Here is a 20642-nt window from a genome sequence, read left to right on the forward strand (position 1 = left end):
ATCGAATCTCACCTAACGCTTGTCGATTCCCATATTTATCCATCAGATCCCTTAAAATATTAATTAAAATCTTATGAACACTAAAATTAGATCGCCCTTATGCTTCACCGAAAGGATTTCTTCTTATCCCTTTGTAACTTCAAGGAGTCCTGCCAACCACAACACTTTGAAACAAATAAACAGATAAAATATACTTATGACATCAGAATGGAATATGACAAGGGATATATAAGGCATAAGTTGTTTCAAACAACGTCTAAATTAGATAATTTGCGTCATAATCCGTAACATTTGAAAGCTAATCATTACTAATACAACAGCCGAAATACCACACAATCTTCAATTCCGGAAGTAACCTTAATTCCGAAAAAAGTCATATCATTAGAAGCTGAATGGTCAATCTCACTTTTTTAAAATGAGCAATCCGCAAAAGTGATGGTTATTCCCTAACTCTCTGATGCATCAATCGAATCTCACTATCACCCAAATTCATATCGTTTCCTGTGCAAGATTTACAACAAGAAATTTTTAAATAACCTTTCCCACAATTTCCTGAGAGTCTGCACCATTTATCTTGGCATTTCAAAAACAAAATAAACTTCTAGGTAAGTTTTAGATAATATATTATTCTGTTACCCCCGATCGGCTCCATTTGCTGTTCCACACTCCCAAACGATACATAGTCCAAGCTACGAGAAATATTTGTCTCTTGAAAGTGTTTATTACATGCATTACCCTCTATGTGCTTCCAGCTTTATAACGCCGCATTGCCGCTGTCGGATGATTCTCTGCAGAGGCCATCTCTCCTCAAATTTTCCCTTTCACTCGCATTTTTCCGAGTTCCGCCGAAATAGCAAAACTAAGCGAGAAGGTCCGCTATGTTAGTATATACTCGAAACGCATAAAAAAATAACAAAGCGATATTCATATAGCTGGTTGGTACATTATAACAAACAAAAAGCGATAAATATCAATTTTCAGGAAAAGATTATTCCACAGAATTTTAAGATATTTGGAAATTCTACTTTTCTACTTTAGCAAGGAAATATCTCGAAAGGGCTAAAGAATTTTATGAATCACTATATCATAGCAAGGTTTCCAAATGAAACTTATTCTACGATCAGAAATAATGACACAGAAAAATTATACTTTCTCGTGAAAATGCTAAAAAGGTATAAGAAGGAGTTATTAGAAATAGCAAGAGTTGGAATGAACGTTAAAAGGAAACAACGAGGGCGAGAATTGCAGATACCGGTGAGGAAACAGGAAGGATTACATCGCAGAAATCACTCCTTTGCTTACTCATCCAGAGAGACCGAGATACTAGTTTTCCGTTCATGGAAAATCGAAATTGAAACCTCGGGGTTTTAGGGATCAACGACCACGAATGCGGAGTAGCAGAAAAATTGTTACTATTTATCCAGCTCCAGTTTCGACACCAGACAAGAATATTGAAGTCAAGCCAGCGCGCTTCGTGGAGGGATTATTCTTTCAAATGGAAAAAATATAAGGCAACGACTTACTACTGCTAAGGGTCCTTAAATTTTTTATCAGAAATATTTTTACCGAGTATGCTATGAAGCTGGTGGGAATGACGTATCTGTTTTCTAAGTCTGTTTCAAAAAGAACATTTTTAGCTAGGTTTTCTATCTTATTTACCAAGATTTAATCACAAAAACTATTGACTTGGAATAGGACATAATTACTCATAGGTACCTATTGATTGAATATGAATTCGCCATTAGGATAACTGACGCCTTAAATTAGAAACTAAAGTTAAAATAGACCACAACCGTAAAAAAGCTAAAGTAAATCGAAATATCTCAAATTAACACCAAAACTATCAGTTCTCCCTACCATTCATGTATATTCAACTCGCATAACATATTAACAGAGATAATAACAATACCACGATTCAGAAGATAATTAATAAATCCCGCATAGAAGGTAAAACAACCACAAGAGTAGAGATGAGAAATAATGTCGGGTATTTTTAAATTAACGCAGATAGTTATAAAATAACATTTTTGTGCAGATAAAGATACTTTACTTAATATTTAATCACCCTGCATATTATGGGGGTCGAAGTCAGGAAAGGATTAATTTCAACGACGAATGCGGACCACTTAAGAATTCCTGCGCCAGCACGAAATGTAATTATCTCCTTTGTTTACCTTGGCTTGGTCGTATCCTTACTCCTCCCTCGAAAATGAAATCAACCCACTCACTCTCGCTCCCTTGTTTTTCTCCACGAATTCAAAACCGCCCTCACAACTTGGAGACTCTTTGAAGCCCAATCAAACGCCACTCTCCCCTCCGACCATTACCCTCCATTACGCCATGCATCCAGCCTTTCAAATCTATTTTCCTTTTACCTTATTCCACTCCACCACATATGAGTCATTCCTTCTTTATTCCGTTGCCTCTCCGATAAAAATATTCTCTCTACACGGTCTACAATTACATCAGAATACTAATAATAAAGCAGTACTACAGACAGAATAATATTTTTTAATAGAAAAATTTTACTCCAGTTCACGCGAGACACACTACTGATTATATTTGTTTCTTTTTCACGATTGATTTAGGGTAGTCTAAGTTTTAAACAACTTCTCCGCATAATTTTCCCATTTAGGAGACCATTGGTATACGATTGCAGAACCCCAGCACATGATAGCGTAATTTTAAATTTGGCATGCTTTCAAATAATTTATTTGTATTAATCATGCAAATATAAAACTTTTTAAGTAGATGCGTCAACCTTTTAAGGCAACCAGTAAAGGATATTATTTTAAATTTAACCCTTTGGCTCTGAAATGGAATTAGAAAAACCCTGCCGCCTTTACTTCACGATTTCATACGACAGATTTTATTTCCCCTCAAACAGCACTCTTCAAAATATTTCCTGACCATTCATCGGTTCCCCGTTAGTAAAGGGCAAATGAGCGATTGTCTTCAACCTTCATGGAGGTGATACAGTCATTGAAATAGTTGGGTTTTGAAAATGCTTCTGACAAATTATTTGTCCCCGCATTCCTTGTGAAAGAATGAAATATGCAGTTGATAACGGTATGCAGTGGCGCAGGAAATTCGAAGAGCCAAAACTCAATAGAGGATTAAAACTTCGGGGCTATAAGTCCAATAAGAACATTTAAATAGCATTTTCACACAATTTATTAGAAGTAAAACTTTTTTGTTTCGACAATTTATAATCACTCTCACGGGATGCCGCGTAATTATTGCAGCGGCGTGCCCTATTCATGGGTTCTCTACACAAAGAGAGAAGAAAATTACTGAATTGGCTGAAAATGTGACGGAAGTGTTGACTTTGATTGTGATAAATTGAGCAAAAAATTCCGGCCTAAACCTTCTTTAGATTTCCATACATATTTTCACATTTAATTTAAGTCTTAAGCTTAAGAATTGTTTCGTCAAAAGAAGAAAGAGACTACGGTCGTACCTACGTCAATATATGCTTCTAATTTCATCAACAAAAAAAGTATCAGACAGAGGATCAATTCAATTCTATGTTTTTCCCCCTCGTCTACGCGTGAGTTTATCCTTCGTATTTGGCTCCACCCGGTTTCATCGCGTGAGATGGGTATCCTATCCATTAGGACTTCATCAACGCCATCATTACATACACCATATCCTACCTTTCCACTCTCATTTCTGAGATCATTCATCTATTTTAATGTCAAACATCCCTCTCCAGGGATAAAGCTCCTTTTCTCTCCTATGATCCATCTCTCCAATTTCCCAAGCCCCTAAAATCTAAACAGCACGATTCACATGTTGGTACTTCTGGAAACTTCTATAACATAGGAATCCCAAACCAATAGACCACAATGCTTTTTCGGCATTATTGCAGGCTGGTAATATCAACCATTACGAAATTTAACGTTTTCATTCCAATAAAGAATACACACTTATTACCTCAAAGGAAACATTTTGAATACGGTTATTTTAATGGAATTATTAATGAATTTTAGTGCAAATTCAATTACCTTATCACCTCTAAACCAGTCAAAAACCCCTCATAGGCTATCCATCCCAGAGCCCTTTCAATTCTCCTTCCTCCATCCACTCCTCATGCATACCTTTCACTCTCCCAACATTCTCCACCTCCCACTCCGCCTACCACCCCTATTCCGTCACCCACACCCCCTTTTTATACGGCGGGCCCTACCCCACTACACCATCAGAACGCTGTAGTCTCGACTCCCTCTCTTCCCTGCGAACCTCGCTCAGATCCCTCTCTCCATCCTCGCAGCGAGAGAGAGATGGGGTAGTGTGGGATGAGTTGGCGATGGAACGGGGAGATGAGGGGAACACATAAAAGGGGGCTCCGTAGGGGAAGGAAGCTTCCCCTTCCTCCTCGCTGGAAGGGGAGGGAGTCGTGCCGCTGGGGGGGAGAGGCGACGGAGGGGAGGGGGCAGGACCTAAAGGGAATTGTAGAGGAGGTGGGGAGTAAAAAAGAAGGAAGAGAGGGATGGAGGTGCGGTAGTTGGTGAGGGGAAGGGTATGATGACTGGACTCAACAGAGAGGTAGGGGAGGGAAGGTAGGGGAGAGGGTGAGGAGAAGGAGGGGCGGCAAAGAGCGGTAGGACGAAGGAGGGAGTGAGGCAGTCTTGCTGGGTCGCTTTGGAGAGGACGTTCGTGCGAGTCCCTCACGGCGCGCGGGAGTGTTGCGTGTTGTTTGTGTTCCTCGGCCGTGGTGGAGAAGAGAAAGAAAGGCGCCCGCAGCCGAAAAAGCGGGCGTTGGAGCCAGTGTTGTCGTGTGAAACCTCTCGCTCGAAGCATAGTTACAACGGCGGAGGGAGTGTTTGGATGTAATAAGCGGACGAAAGGATAGAGAGCCCTGGTTCCACGCATCGCATCGTCGCCGAGGACCGCCGGTGGAAAAAGAGTGACCCTGCGGACTGACCTTCAATCAAACTATACCACCCTTTTCGTCCGATCAAAAACGACTAGGTTTTACTCCAAATCTACAAAAATACTCATTTAATGCATCTTGTGTTTCCTTGTTGAAATCTGCATACTCGTTTCGTATCGCTTTGGATCCACCCCGTTTTTTACGAGCAACCGCATTCATTTTCCGCGAGTGTTAAGTTTATTCCGTGTGTTTGTGCTGCGAGAAGAAATTTGAGGAAAATTGGAAGATGAAAAAGTCATTTAACGGAGTAGGTCGTCCGTAAAAGGAAGGAAAAAATCCACCATCCACCCACAGCAAATTCCCTACCCCCATTTGGGACCAGCGCATTTAAAAAGGAGAGGATTTTTAAGTGAGTGTTTCCGCTTAGCTCCCCCGAATCACCAGGGTCCATAAGTAGTGGCGTTGTTGTTATGCTGATGTCGGCAGCTCTCGTCGATCCGCTTGGAAGGAACGTCCCTACTTCATATCCTGTCATCGCCGCAGCGTCGTCGACGTGAAGCGTGTTTTCCACGTAGCAGCAATTGTAATAATCATTATCCTCGAAACAGCCTGCTGCGAGGGGGAGTTCTACATTAAAACTCCCGCCTACTCACGAAGTTCCTTGAGCGAGAGTGCATAAGAAAAAAGGTAAACTCATTCCCTTATTTACTTTTCATTGCATGCATGCGAATTATGTGGTGTTTTCCTCTCCTCGTCTCGCATGATTTATAACATTTTTTCTGGTGCAGGGGAAATAAAAACTTTTTAATTCTAAATATGAGCGTAGGATCATTTAAGCTATAAGTCTGCGAGGTTCGCTCAAGGAGAGCTGAGCGAAAAATACAAAGGCCCTGCAATGCGCGGGCAACCTTGAAAAATGGATTTGTTGTCTTGGTTGCCGTAGTAACGTGTCCGTTTCGCAAAGAGCAAGGCTGGAAGAAAGGAGAGCGTTGAGTATTACGCTGCGACAAATTTCTTGATAAGCATGAGAGCTTTATCTTGTACCTGCATTTTTCTCTATACACGGTAATATTCCTTTCGCGTAAAAATTCTTCATCCTGCATCGAGAGTTTTAATTCCAATCTGATTCCCAATATGCCGATCAAAATACTGACCGGTTTCGACTCACGATGGGCTACGCCGGGCCGAGATAATGCGCATATATGCGTCGAGCGTCGGGGAATCCTGAAGACCAGACGCCGCCACGAGTTGAACGACGCACTCGCCTGTTTCGGAACTTCCTGCCATTCGAGTAATAACCCGTAGCCTCCCTATCTAATCTACCTTCTGACAAGTCCTTCCAGCATACGAAGCATCCATCCCCAGGTAAAAGTGCACACATCCGGATCCAAGCCTACGAGGCTGTATTCTAAAGGGAGAATGGGGGTAGAATAGCGCTAAGCTCTAACACACTGAATGAAGAAAAGGGATCGCCCTGAATAGGTATAAGGTGACGGTGGTTGGTTGGTTGGTCCCTGGAGTTGCTTGGGTTTTGAACGCTCAAGTGATGGTGGGGGACATGCGTGCAGAGAGGTAGTAGAGGAGGTGGGGGGAGTTGAATGTTGGGGGGGAGCCACCCTGAGGTTCAGGTGAGGCGGCAGGTGGCACGGGTCCCGACCCAAACGTCTACTCTGCCAACGGACTCTTTTTGCCTCGCTCCGAGGGCATGGGGGAATGCCGAGGGAAACGTGGAACCGACATGCATGCCTTTTAAAAAGGACTCCTATCTGTGCCGTGTGACCCACGAGTTCAGGAATCCTTTCGTCTGATCTTTCCCGGCAAATGCCCTCCGCACCGGCATATATGAGAGCCAGACTAAATTTAAAAAACGCCTATTATATCCTCGGGAAACAGTTGCGAAATGTATTCAACACTGCTAGAAGTAGGTATATATAGGAGAGGTGTACCATGTTAGACACAGTGACAATCACGCGAGGATAATGTTTCATGCTAAAAAGTTTCAATCACGCAAATAGCAGGACGACACGTATAAATCACGAAAAATTAATCACGCATTTCCAGTTCGTAAGCACTATGTGGCAAGAATATTGAAACATTGGAAATAACTCGAGGAATGCTCAGGATCTGTTATACCTCTGAGATGTAGAGAAGCCCTTATCACAATGTTTTTTGCCCCATTGGCGCAGCTGGAAGGTAATTATAATAATAGATGCCGAATAAAATGATGCTTCTCAAAACCTTGCAATGATACTTTAAATTCTAGCACCGGTAGACCCGTTGCGAATAATTAAGCGTGGAGAGACAATAATGCATGATTCACATGCGCTACGTGCTTTCATTTACATCAGTCTTCGGTAGTGAAGTATCCTCTATAGTTAAAAAGTCAAATACTGATGATAATGATAGTATTACAGTAAATCACTATCGTCGCCTCAACTGCGTTTCAGGATTGTTCCCTTTCGATCCGTCATTCTTACAAATAGATTAACTTATTAGTCCTTTATCTCACTTTCAGTTCACTTATCAGTTATTCACTCCCATGATTTTCTTTGGCGTTAACTTTTAAACCCTCCAAAGGCCATTTCCCTTTCATAAGTGATGGGTGCAAGCTCGAAGAACTATTAAGCCCTTAATTTTTTCGGAGTTGGATGTTGGTGTGGATGTTCACGAATTTAGTGCAAGTTTTAACGATACTACCACCATTAAATTAACTTAAAAAACAGGCAACAGCTTTCAGAAAAAAATCATATTGAATGGGATTTAGTTCGGACAAAGATTTTTTCCAGAGGATCATAATTTTTTTCATAGTTCCTCTGAAATTCCATTTTCACCGACCGTTCAAAGATTACCTAACCATGTGTACCTATGATAGTCATTCAAATATTAACCTTTGACCTCGACCTTGAGAGTTTCTGAAGGCTTCTGTGATGCAGAAGGCACTTCCACTCTAAGGACATTGACAGAGGGAGGATACATAGTTTGCCAAATTATTAAAAGTACAACCCTTTTACTTCATCGTCACCCGAGGGATCGACCATTATAAAAGCATAAAACACCGTCATTTTTCGAGAAAACCATGGAATTTTACTCCCCCGAATGAAGGGGCCGTGGAAGATTAAATTTTGGAATGGCCTTCATAGCCATGTAATGGGAAACGTAACACTTCTCGGTTAGCACATCAGAGAAGGTAATAGCGACAGCCCCGAGGAGCCGATTAGCTTTGCTTTATGATCGAGCAATAGCAATACCTCTGGGCCCTATAGTCTCGTTTCGAGTGAGGTGTCACCAAGGGTGGAGAGATTTTAACACCCTTGTCCCTTTCGTCACGACTCCCAGCGATAAATCCTAGACTCGACGACTGCCCTCGTAGACTACTGCGCTGCCATTCCCTCCCCCTTTACAATCCAGGGGCGCTGGGTTCTCCTACAAGGGGCATTGTCCCTTCTATTGTAGCGGCTCACTCTCGCCTCCCCCACCCGCCAATAGGACCATTACAAATCCCCACCCCCACTACCCCATCTGCCGTCAACGGCTTCCCCCACCGTACATCGCCGGCTAGACCTCTTCCTCCCCCCAACAGATCGATACCCCCGTGTTTGACTAGGCACTCTCCACCTCCATCTTGCCCGTATTTCCTCCATGTCTCCTCTTAAACCCCCTCCCCCCGACCCTGGCACTCTTGGATGACGCATCCAGCCATTCAACCCATCCGGAACATGGCATCGCTGCTCCCCTTACCATTTCCATCTCCCCGTGCAACCATTCCCTTTAACCCCGAAGCGAGGGTTGCGAGACCCACCCGACGTGCACCCTGGTTCCGAACGCCACGGTAGTCTCCCCATAGCCACGGTCCAGCGATGAATGTGCGCACGACCGGGAGGGTTGCCAGTATGTATGATGGGAGGCTGTCCCCCTCTCTCTTTCCTCACCGTTTGCTCTTTGACGGTCTTGCGTCACCTGCGCGCGCGTTCCCTCGTCGGAGCGAGGCGGGCGAACGTTTAAAAAGCGCAGTCCGAAAGGTGTCCTCGGAAAAAGTGGCAGCAGGTGATGGGAATGAGCGAGGATTCTTCCGCGTGCGGGTATGGCCATGTGGGGGTCCATAGAAATGAGCCCCGAATCACTACCTACCATCCCGTATCATGACAAACAAAGATTCTCCAAGCCAGGGGAACACCTGCTACCCAATCTGGAGGCGCTGATTATCCAATGCTTTTGGATCGAGTCAGCAGCGTTATAGACTGCCTTACTTCACAGGGCGTGGGCAAGGAATGGATATGAATTAAAGAATACATGCGCAGCAACATAATTTCCTTTTGGAAACGATCCATAAATCCCTCCTTGAAAAACGTGAAGCGACTAATTTTTCCTTAGTTCGACACTATCCATCGTTCTTCGCGAAGTAGCTGAGGGTAAATTGCTAAATGCTTCATTGCGGCCTAAGGTTTTAATTACCACTATTATAGAGTTGTTTGTAAAATTATTTTAACCGTTTTATTTTCTTAATTTTAAGCTAAAATTCATTGCATTCATCGGACCCCAGGCGGTTGTTATTTATTGTGGTGAAGGTATGGCCTTTCGATAACGATGGTGCATCGCTTTCGCGTACTACTTTCATAATGGCATTCATTACACGGCATTCATGGCTCGTTAGGAGTCTAACTTAGGACTAATATTTGGTGTTTGTCAACTGATGTGGCCTAGTTTACCATCAGATTACAATTAAAAACTTAATGATGGTTCAGATAACCGATTTATGTAATGGATTTCATAATGGCTACAATCAATCCTTGGTAAAATATACCTTTGGAAACAAGTAAAATACATTATTCTAGTGATGTTGCTAGGTTTGATGAGATCTTAAAAGTGACAACGTAATGTACTTTAAGACCGCAATGCGATAATGGCAACAACTTACGCGGAGTTGGATGAGCAGCAATTTAATTCCGTCTGACAACCTAAGCAAGAGATACGTCGTATCACCTAATACTTAACCCCTGAATTGGTAATTGTCATTGAGTTGTTCATAATTCACAGGCGCTCACGATTTTCCTTGATTAGAAATGCATTCGGGCGACGAAACATTTTGACAAATGAAACATCCTAACATGCTCTCTACTCATTAAATGCTTTGATATCCCTCTGTGCTCGTCGGCTATGACATTAAATACCCGTAAAATGAGTGAAGGCCATGAAATTATCAACAGAGCCGAAAGTGAAACCTTCACAAAGAGACGGCCATGGTAAAAGAAGTGTTTTAGCGATAATTGGAATTTTATTACGGCCATTTAAAGCCATTTATTAAAAAATTGTCAATTATGGCCTACATAGCCCGTTCATCGAACGAAGAACGGCAGGGCTGCATAAATATAATGAAGCGAAATTAGGGCCAGGCGAAATTTGGCGTAATCCATAAATTACATTCTTCCTCCCAAGGTAAAGAAGCTCTTATGCCCTAAAAGCACAAGTTAGTCATACTATACAGCGAAAACAAGTCAATCTCTTCACCATTAGGTTTTTTTCTCTACTCAGGATTGAAATCTCTAATCATTAACCTCATTCGTCAATGCAAATGGCCTCAAAGAAACGGAATTATAATCTGATCACGATGGATAAGGCAAGGACTTTCTAACGCATTAGCGCGAACACGAAGGAATTCCGACTTCTTTTGTTATATGGGCTGCAACGTCTGAAATCAATCGCTGTGAAAAGTTCGTACGTTTTGGAAACAGTGATTTCCCTTCTATGCCATAGAGTAATATTTCTCAGAAATCGTACTTCATTGGCATTCGACGAATACTTACGTTATGTTTGCCAAGTGCAGTAGTCGTGATTAATGAGTCTCCTTTCACTATAATATAAAAGTCAGTGTTACTCAATTGAGAAGAGAATTAATTTACAACATTGCGAACCCGAAATAACCGAATGCCCATTTCGCAAATTAGAGATTACGCAGAATTTAAAAATTCACGTGACTGATGCTTACAATTAGTTCCGTAATGCTCAATGGTCAAGGGTTCTAATCAAATTTTATACTTAGTTTTTGGGGAGATTAAAATTTTTACACAGAAAATCAGCTAATAGTGATAACATGATAATCAATCAATCAGGAATTGTATTAAAGTTGTAATCGAATAAATAGACTTTTCTGGCACAGTTTTTTTAAGTCTAGTTACATGCTACCAGCGGATACACATGAAATGTTTAATAATACCACCTAGAGGTACTCTGTGATAGAAATTCTATAGAGTTGTAAATGAAAAATGACCTATGTTTATTGCTTAACGACTTAGCTGTCGAGTCCCTAACTGCGGAATAACTCCAGCATAAAAGGATTGTCTGCCACACGGCTGTAGGCAGCAAGACGTTTAAAGAAAAAATTGGGAAATAAATCCAGACAGAGGAAGGCTTTCGTTTATCCCGCTCGGTGGTATCAGTTCGTTCGAGGCAAACACGGCGAGGAAGGGAGAAAATGTCTTGGATCCGGATAAGAGTCCCGTGGCGACTTCTACGTAGGATACCGTTCTTTTGGTCCGCCGACGAGGAATTCATCTCGAGGCCGACGCCTTCTTTCTCTCTCTCTCTTCCTTCCTCTTCCTGACCCGTGCGTCGGCTTTTATCTCACCTTCGGAATTCCGAGAGAAGAGTTAGGAAAGTTAGGTTAGTGGTTTGAGGAGCGGCCGCGTCATTGAATGCTTGACGAGGTTTTGCACCGACGAAGACGCATGAAAACCCGCGCCAAAGGAATACGTGCCCCCGAAGTTTCTCGATGAAGTTTGTTCACTCCTAACCTCAGTCTGTGGAGTACTCATAAACTATAACTCGTCGTGGAATTCGATCATTATTCCGTGCCCCGCCTCGGCGCCTCTTTGATGCCCGTTCATTTTGATTTCGAATACCAAAACTAATCAAAACTAAGTATACGTCAGACCTTATCATTAAATTAACATCATTTATTTAAATTAACATATTTTCAGTATCACAATTCTCTAGCCTAATGTCGACCACCCATTGGAAGACTTTGACATTGATGTTAGCGATTTTTCAATACAACCACTTCGTCGCCCAAGTGATTTTTCAGTGACCTTCCTCGTCGTTGGTATGAAAGGAGCATGCCCTTATCACGAAGTTAGCATCATATCCTTGTGATAACATATTTTCAGTATGGCAAGTCTCAAGTAATAGTAGTAGGGAAGGAGTATACCCCAAAACGGAACGTATCAGTTGATGAAAGAAATGGATCATCAGGCTGAATTTATAACATTACGAGCCGAAGTAATGGCACGCCTTTATGGTAAGTGAGAGAATACGCCGGAGAAACAAAATTCATGCGATGGTAGTTTAGTTTCGCAATGCTCCAGGATTGAGTTCAGTGATTCTAATCGAATTTAATGCTCATCTTTTTGTAAGATCAAAATTGTTGCACAGAAAATATTTGCAATCGAGGTTTAGTCAATGAACTACCCGTACACCCACGAGGTTTAATCACTTTGAAAAGAATTTGCATTTAAAAAGACGCAAACCTTCCTATTAATGTGTGGTATTTTGCCTTTTTTGACGGAGAATTGCTCTTTCGAAAGTTTTGCTATTAAGTTGATAGTCGGCGTATTTACCTCGTGGAAATTCATCGCAGCAAATAGATGAACAATTTGGTAACTTCTCAAAAATTTATACTTACTTCTCGAACATTTAAGACAAGAAATGGGGTAGGTTGGGTGACTTAGGGGAATTTCTTTCCTTACCTGTGAATTTATTTGTGTGTATATATATAAGTCGATTTCCCACATCCATATTACATCCCTTTTATTTTGACGAAACAATATTGTCTACAGAAGTGCTGGACACTGAACGTAATGTCATTAGTTGACACGGAAAACGAACAGGCACTTCTCTCCGAATGTCGTTAATGTTCGACCTTTACAAAGAATGTGCAAGGTGTCGTAAATAGCTCACCGGATTCGTTGCTGGAAAATATTGTTCATTATGACATTAAGTACCCAGTCATAATTAATTATTGTTTCATTAGCATTTTTTGGGCTCCTGCTACTTCTAAGATTTATCATTCCCACTTTTAACACGGAATCATTAAAACTATATCGTACACGTGCAACAATTAAATGTATTGCAGCAATTCGTATAGTTATAAACTTCAATGCCTTTCAAGATCACGCAAACCTTCTCTATTCGGCGTCTTAGGTTACATAATTAATTTTTCAGATCGTAGCACTATGATCGCGTGTGCTTTTCGGAGTGACCGAAAAAATACATCCCTTTACGCTTTCAGACCGCCGCCTCCTCCCGTGCCATCGTTTCGACTAGCTGTTATCGCCATGTAATTATCGCAGCGAAGTTAGGAAGGCGTGACGTCGCGTGCTTCCGAGCTTTTCCCCACCCCGAGCGTCTTAACTCAAATCTGCCGTTTCTTTGGGAAACCTCTAAATTGCACGAAGGACGTTTTTATCGGCCGTGATGAAAGGTAACGAGAGCAATGAATATTATGGAAGAAAATAAGGTTACCCCGCTCATCAAATAATCGTCGATTCAGACGAAGCGAAAAGGATGACGATAATCCATTCAAAAAAATGGATAAAAAGGGGAACCACGCTTTTGCTGACAGGTTTCATAAATGGATATTTAAAGTCGCATTCGTATGGGAGATAGTTCTTATAATTGAAAAAAAAATTATAATAATGCATCGCACAGACGAAACGGCTAACGATGGGAGTAAATGATAAGGTTCTCATATAAAATTTTAATTTAAGTAGTGACTCTTCATTTCTTCAAGAAATCTTCTTTAACGGCGATTTCAGGCCTATTGAAGAAACCTTTTCTACGCAGACAGTCTATTTCTTTACGGTTAATCAGCCAAGGCCTTGACATCAGGTTTAAGGAATACAAGGGTTAGGAACTTGGTTGAAAACAATTTGGAAATATCTCGAAGGAGGCTATTCACAGGCTGCATTGAGGGTTTCTGCCGTGGAAACACAGCGAAATCCACAGAAAAATCGCAATGAATGAAAGCAAAGGTGAAATTTTAAGGATAAAAATAAAAACTTTATGACCATATACACGACACAGTCAATACTTTTCACGTCCTATAATTTCAAAAATTGGAGGCTAACCAAAAATTATGAAAATACGCGTTATAATCCAATGAACAGAAACTTGAAAGGGAAGGTAGACATTCCCATACATCTCCCAGTTGTCTGACGGTATAAAGCAATAACACAGCCGATTAAAAAGCCTTGTCTTTCAATGAGAGATATGTATGGGATATGAAAGATATGCCCGCGATAATACGATTCACCACTATGATAATTCATTCACAGGTTTTTACGTTAATTGCAAGATGAGAATTCCCTCCGGAAACATTGAAGTGCACCCAAAGCAGACATTGTGATTTCAATATCAGTATTTCGAGAAATAAGTATGCCTTGGGGCGGATCGGAACCGAGAAAGCCGGCGCCTGATCGATACGCGTTTGATTAATTCACGCCCTCGCCTACCCACGTGATTTAACCCCTTGCGGAAGGACGGGTCTGGGGGAAGGCGGACGTGACGACGGGTCGCGATTAGGATACTTGCGGGGACCTTTCAGCCAGCCAATGGTCACCGAAAAAGTAGGAGGAATAACATCCTTGCCAATCTTAGCCCGCAACCTACCCCCCTGTCCATGTTGAACTATGCGCCAAAGTGTTCCGTGAGAATAAAAGTTCAATCGCTGGAATTCCTACATAGGATGAAAGAAAAGTTGTACTGCAAAGGAGTCTGTAGTTTTATTAGTCATTTTCAATAGCAGAAAGGCAATACAGGCACAAAAATTACGAAGAAAAGCACTTCAAATTTTCAATTATTTTTGTAGGCTTATTCGTCGGTTTCGATGGTAAAAAAAATTACTATAATTAAATGCATACGAATATTTATAGTATACTGTGCGTTGTGAAGATATGCTTTTAACAACTAAACCTGCCAGTAAGCTAACAAAATCATATTTGAAAGTACGATGAGTTATATTCTTAACATTTTATTTTAGTGACCTTCTTCAAGTCCTTATTGAATTAGCCAATTTTATTTCCATGTAATATTATATACATCAACTAATTTTCTAAAATATCCAATGGATCATTTTACAGGAGGGTAGTCGGTGAGGTCGTGTATTTCAATTATCCTCGAAAGAGGATGAATATAGAAATGCCTACAAATTATTGCCATACCATAAATTAATGGCAGACGAGGAGGGGTTGTATACATTGAAGAAGCCGTACATCGTACACACTAACAATACTCTTTCTCCCAAAAATGACTTTAGGGTGAAAGACAGGGAGCAATATCCTTACAAATGCCTAATATTCGACACAAAGTTTCGTTTAACGTTGCGTTTTGTCCCCATTACATTTCAGTGCTATCAGGACAATGAACTCATAAAAGCCCTCGTGTTGCGCATGAGGTTACTGCCAAAGTGCGGAAGGTTTTATAGGTAAAAATTGACTTCGTGATTTGCATAATATGGTTTGTTGAGTCATTAGTTCCGCCCGATCGTCTTCAGTTTCCGGCCGAAAGGATGCGTTTCCGGCATTCAGTCGGTTCGTGTCGTGGATAACGAAAAGGGGATGGACTGGTGCCTAGCGATATGGCTCCGGCAACTCTCCATGAAGTTATCAAACCAAAACAGGAGTCATCGTTTGGAATTTTGAAACCGAAGACCACGCTACGCCAAAGCCGTTTCCACACCAAATTTGGCGGCGTGTTGATGGGAAGAGCTCTATCGGCAATGCAGTAAACGACTACTAGCTTGAGGGATTCTGCCATTAAATTAAGGCTATATTTCCTCACATCCCATATGTGTTACATTTCCTAGAAAGCCTATTCAATGAGGGAGATTCTTTTATTTCCTATAAGGCATAAAATAATCGTAATAATTTTGGTTGATGGATTATTTTTTTAGTTCTGATTGGGCCATAGAAAAAAAGGCAGTAAAATGCGTCGTAAAAATTGTTTCTGGTTATTTTCCATCGCGCCGGATCCAGGATTTTAATAAGTTCGCAACTTAAGTCGATCGAGTGGTGAAGAAATTTATATGACTAATATAACACTATTCACAATATCCTATTTTCCAACAAAAAACCGTCGATAGACTGTTCTTTGCTGAGTTAGTATATTTTCCATCAGCTGCGTAATTTTTTATAAGTAAAACGGTTAGTGAAATGCAAATGCTAAAATATGAAGAAGTTAAACTCTATCCGCCAATCAACTAAAGTTTCTCATAATCTGAAGTGTGTATAGAGCCACTTCGTCTCTTATAAGCAATTTCAGTTACGAAACACTGAAACCTGTCAAATATGGAGATTTTATATGACTAGACGCGGAACTTTTTCAATGATTACGGATGAGGTACGTTTTTATTTTACTTAATTTGCTGTTATCCTATTGTTAAGTAACGCAAAATTCTAACTCAAATCGCCATACAGTACGAATACGGTGAACTTTTTAATTTTGAAATTACCAACCTATCCGACCAAGATATGTTTCTCACCTCGAGAAGTGACCCGCAAGCGACTAGATGAAATTTGTTCGATCTAAATCCTTGGTAATATGAGAATTTCACACATCGCTTGGTTTACATGTTGCATAAAGAGAACACCACCAATCAAACCAGTCTTCAAGATGACGACGACTGTGGTTTTATGACACCGTCTTCATCTCGGAGCGACCGGTTTATGGAGGTTATTCTCTCTCGCTTTACACACGCTATAAATCTGATATTAGCAATTAGCAAAATTTCCCCTCAAGAATCATTGAGATGAAGGTACGAAGTTAGTCCTAAAAACCTTGGTTGCCTCGCCGTGGATACTTACGCTCCCAATTGCGTACCATGTTCCCTTCCTTCTTATTTCGTGCCATTGCTTTCGCTAAATTACGCTTTTTCTCTTCTTGGTCTTTATATTTAATGTTGATTCAGTGGAGCATAGGTCCTATTTTTTAGAAAAAATAGATACTTTACATTTAAGTAAAAACCACTTGTATTCTATTTACTCGCTAATCGCTTTCAGGTCTTGTCAAGACCTATACTCCATGGCAATGATTATCATTAAGCATAGAGATTAAGTGAAGGAACAAAAAACTCAATTTATGGAATTTACCGAGGAGGAAAATAAATTATCACTTTAGAATCATGATCATCTCATTCAAAAATAAAGAAGTGGAATAAAAAGGATTCAGTGAGTAAGTAGTAAAACAATGTCAAACAGAAACGTATCTTTCGGAGCATCGGAAGTGGAAAATTTAAACAATTGTGTCTATCGGGAATTCTTCCGTTCTAAACTCATAGCAAAACATAAACTTTCAATCCCACGTCAAACGTAACTTTCTGCATCATTATTTTCGCCTCAACAAAATTTCGAGTGTTTGCAGTGTGTTCTATTCCCATATAATTGCGTGAATTTCAGTCCTTATTACCTACTCTTTGAGTGTACAGTCTTTTTATTTTTACATGACATCAAGCGAGCTCTGCATGGTCAAAATCTAGAAGGCCGAAAAACCTTATATAAGATAATATGCATAATAGAAAACGTATAGAAGTCATTGTACATGCCACCTTTAGCACATGAGAATACAAATGCTCTACGAGATTGAGTCACCCAGCTTTTCATCGGAAATAATTTAATTATTTTCAGATTGAGAAGTGAATTAAATTGCATATATGTATTTACTGTTCTCACTTAGATTGACGTCTAATTTTTGCAGGTCAAGCCTCGATGAATTGTCTTGTTGTTAGAGAATCCATACTTCATTTCCGGGCAAGGTTAATTTTTACATGTTTTCCGCCATCATTCAATCGCCGATCCGCAGATTTAGTATTTATTGATCACTTTTTCCCTTCCTTTCACCTTCCACAAGAATTTACTTGGGTTATCGGTTTATAAAACTTTTTCCAAGAAAAGAATATCGTTGTCGTGTCAACTGATCCCCATCAAACCCAATTTTAGCCTTCGTCTTCTGCGTGCAAGGGTGGGCAGAAAAGCGGGATATCGGACATCTGAAAAATCATACTCCTCACATTGCCGCTCTGCATCCTATATCCGCGAATACACCAATACCTGCGGGTTAAAAATTGTTTGCGATGGATTTTCAATAAACAGCATCATTACGCTGCACGCATCATCAACCACTATCAATCATTTCAACAAGCATCGTAACATATCGGCTGACATGCAGTTCTAAGGAAACGAATGAATGCCTTATCGTCATTTTGACTACCTGAGTACTTGGAAATCCTCCCCTATGGTAGAAAAGGAACTCCAAAAAATTGTTCCCTGAAAATTGAGGATAAGCAATAGATCTAGAGAATGCATGCATAAGTAGTAGTGCTATGATATTAAAGCCTTAAGGCAGTCATCTAAATTATATCTGTCACTCACCTAAAGAGATAAATTAACATTTCACCATAAAACTTCCCAAGGAACAGATGAGTAAAGAAATTTCCCTCGTGAGAATTTACATAGGCCATAAATGATTTCCTAATGCTACATGATATGATTAACATATAAATTAATTCTAAATTGCAGGATATCCTACACAAATTAAATCAACTTTAGTTAAATTCAAAGCCTCGTTTCTTTTCCGACCAACTTGGTAGTATGCCTTTCAGCTACAAAAGATTTTCAGTACGTGCTATTTCTCACCTGAGTAGTTAACCATCATCTATTCGGCGAAATATTCTTAAACAAATGGATCGTTCATTTGCCGATTGCTCGCCTCGAGAGAAGGCTTCAGTTCTACATGTTTACCCCATACCTTGGTATCTTGAGATAGAGTTAGAACGGCAAGTTGGTAATAACACACTAAATAAGCAATTTATTTCAAGGATGTTACATTTCGCTCTTTATATAGCTCCAAATTTTTGAAAGCCAGACCGTCGATCCTAAAATGGTCTCGTCGTTCCTATATACGTATAAATTTATGAACCATTTCATTTTATTCATTCTCACACCATGACTAGTAAGTGCAATCTATCAAGATAGAAATCCCTTAAACTCACCGCATAGAGTTATTTCGTATCTCTAACAGGCTGCTATTAGCTCAATTGCTCGTGGTTCCGTTCTTCAATAAGCTATGCGTTTTATTTCCACGCACATTTCGCTATAGATACAGTCTCATTTCACGGGTCATTTAAATCACTCACCATCCGAGATTTCATTCTCCCTCCAATTACGAACAACAAAGAAACAGCTAGGTCGACACGCAATTCTGGGTGGGATCAGGTGCGCATTATTTTAATCCCTTACCCCATGCCTATATTCCCAACAAAGAACCGGTGGATATGCCGCCAAAATCCATGTCCATAATACTCTTTTTTCATTGCCTTCTCCCTTCGAAGAGACTTACCGTTTACCCTCAATGACGATTCGCTCCTCTAGCATCAGATAAGACTAACCTCCGGCCCTCAGTTTTCCCCAACACCAGGAAACCATTACGAGGTTTTCGAATACCAAATCGCGACCTCGAACGGTAAACCGTTCATCTAATTTCCTCATTCAGGGGTCGTGAAATCGCCGAAGTACTTCCGGTCCCCTCTCTTTCCCTATTCCACTCAAAAGAGGGCGATAGCTATCAGGCGTTGGTGATCGTGAGGTCATACTCCCTTGAAATTCCGACCCCCGACATCCACGTAAAAAGTATTTTTTTATATAATGACAGCCTCCATCTCCGTTTTGAACTTCACCTTATAACATTCAGAAAAATTCGAAAACGCCGGGAAAGGGACGCCGATTTGTTCTCTGATGACAAGGCGGCCACGAGGAATACCGTTAGGGAAACCTCTGGTAAACAGCCTCCCACACGCGGGTCAACTTCGATCCCATTTCCGTGGATGGTAGAGATAAGCTATGGGATTTCCGAGCCCGTTATTGAGCATGAGAGGACGGCATGAGCGACGTAATTCCTTCGACAGGAAGGAGGAGCCTCGATTTCCTGAGCAGAGATATGGTTGAAATTCAATGTTAATCACGTTTGCCGCGATCAATTGCGGTGGTGCACTTTACTACGGTCGTACAATCTATCAACTCGGTAAGAAAATATTGTCCTATGACATTTAAACGTAAGCATTTGACGTAAAAATATCCACGTTTTTTTATACTTCGAGATTTAATAACACACGAATGATAATTTTTTTACAACCAGAACACGAGATAAAAATACACTTTATTTCTAGTCTCCACAATTTTTCACAGGCAATACACTTTTAAAACTGTAAAAGTTAATGTTTAAATTGGTTCAAATATATTTTAAATATGAAAAAGGCACATTTTTTACACTCTTAAATGCTTAAAAAAAGAAAAATCTAGCAACGAACGCACAATACGTTCATGTTGGACTTACGCAACATATGATGCCTATCATTTTCCCTTACGAACAACCAATAAAGAAAGTGTAAAGAATGAGAAGACGATTTGTACTTGGTGATTAGCTATACATGTAATGAAGGAATCTTGAGAAAACTTTTCATTCGACTTTATAGTCAGAAACTTGTATAGTGTACTTCACCATACAGCAATTTTAGCCACACCGATCTTGAATTGTTAGACTTGTGACAAGTATCAGCCAATGCAAGAAAATTATCGAGATTCCTCAAGGATTTCAAGTGCATTCTACTTTACTTTAAGTTCACAGCATTAATTACCAGTATTGCCGGTATAACCAGCCATGATGCATGCGAAAAAAATAGAACATACTGTATAGAGTAATGTATAGAGAGACAAATTGAATCATT

At 40.5% G+C, this 20642-nt stretch overlaps 1 protein-coding gene across 14 annotated transcripts in view; it reads left to right on the forward strand.

Moving 5' to 3' along the window:
* The window catches only part of LOC124159222 (kazrin), a 124637-nt gene that overhangs the window by 49949 nt on the left and 54046 nt on the right, over window positions 1-20642 (forward strand). For 13 of the 14 annotated variants that reach the window (XM_046534882.1, XM_046534870.1, XM_046534876.1 and 10 more), the window contains exon 1: window positions 4627-5563. The exons of the other annotated variant lie outside the window; for it this stretch is intronic. The gene's annotated coding sequence lies outside the window, so the exon portion shown is untranslated. Of the gene's footprint in view, window positions 1-4626; window positions 5564-20642 lie in introns of those variants that run through there. 14 annotated transcript variants of the gene reach the window in all.

Source organism: Ischnura elegans, chromosome 5, assembly GCF_921293095.1.
Source record: "Ischnura elegans chromosome 5, ioIscEleg1.1, whole genome shotgun sequence".
Taxonomy (NCBI): Eukaryota; Metazoa; Arthropoda; class Insecta; order Odonata; family Coenagrionidae; genus Ischnura; species Ischnura elegans.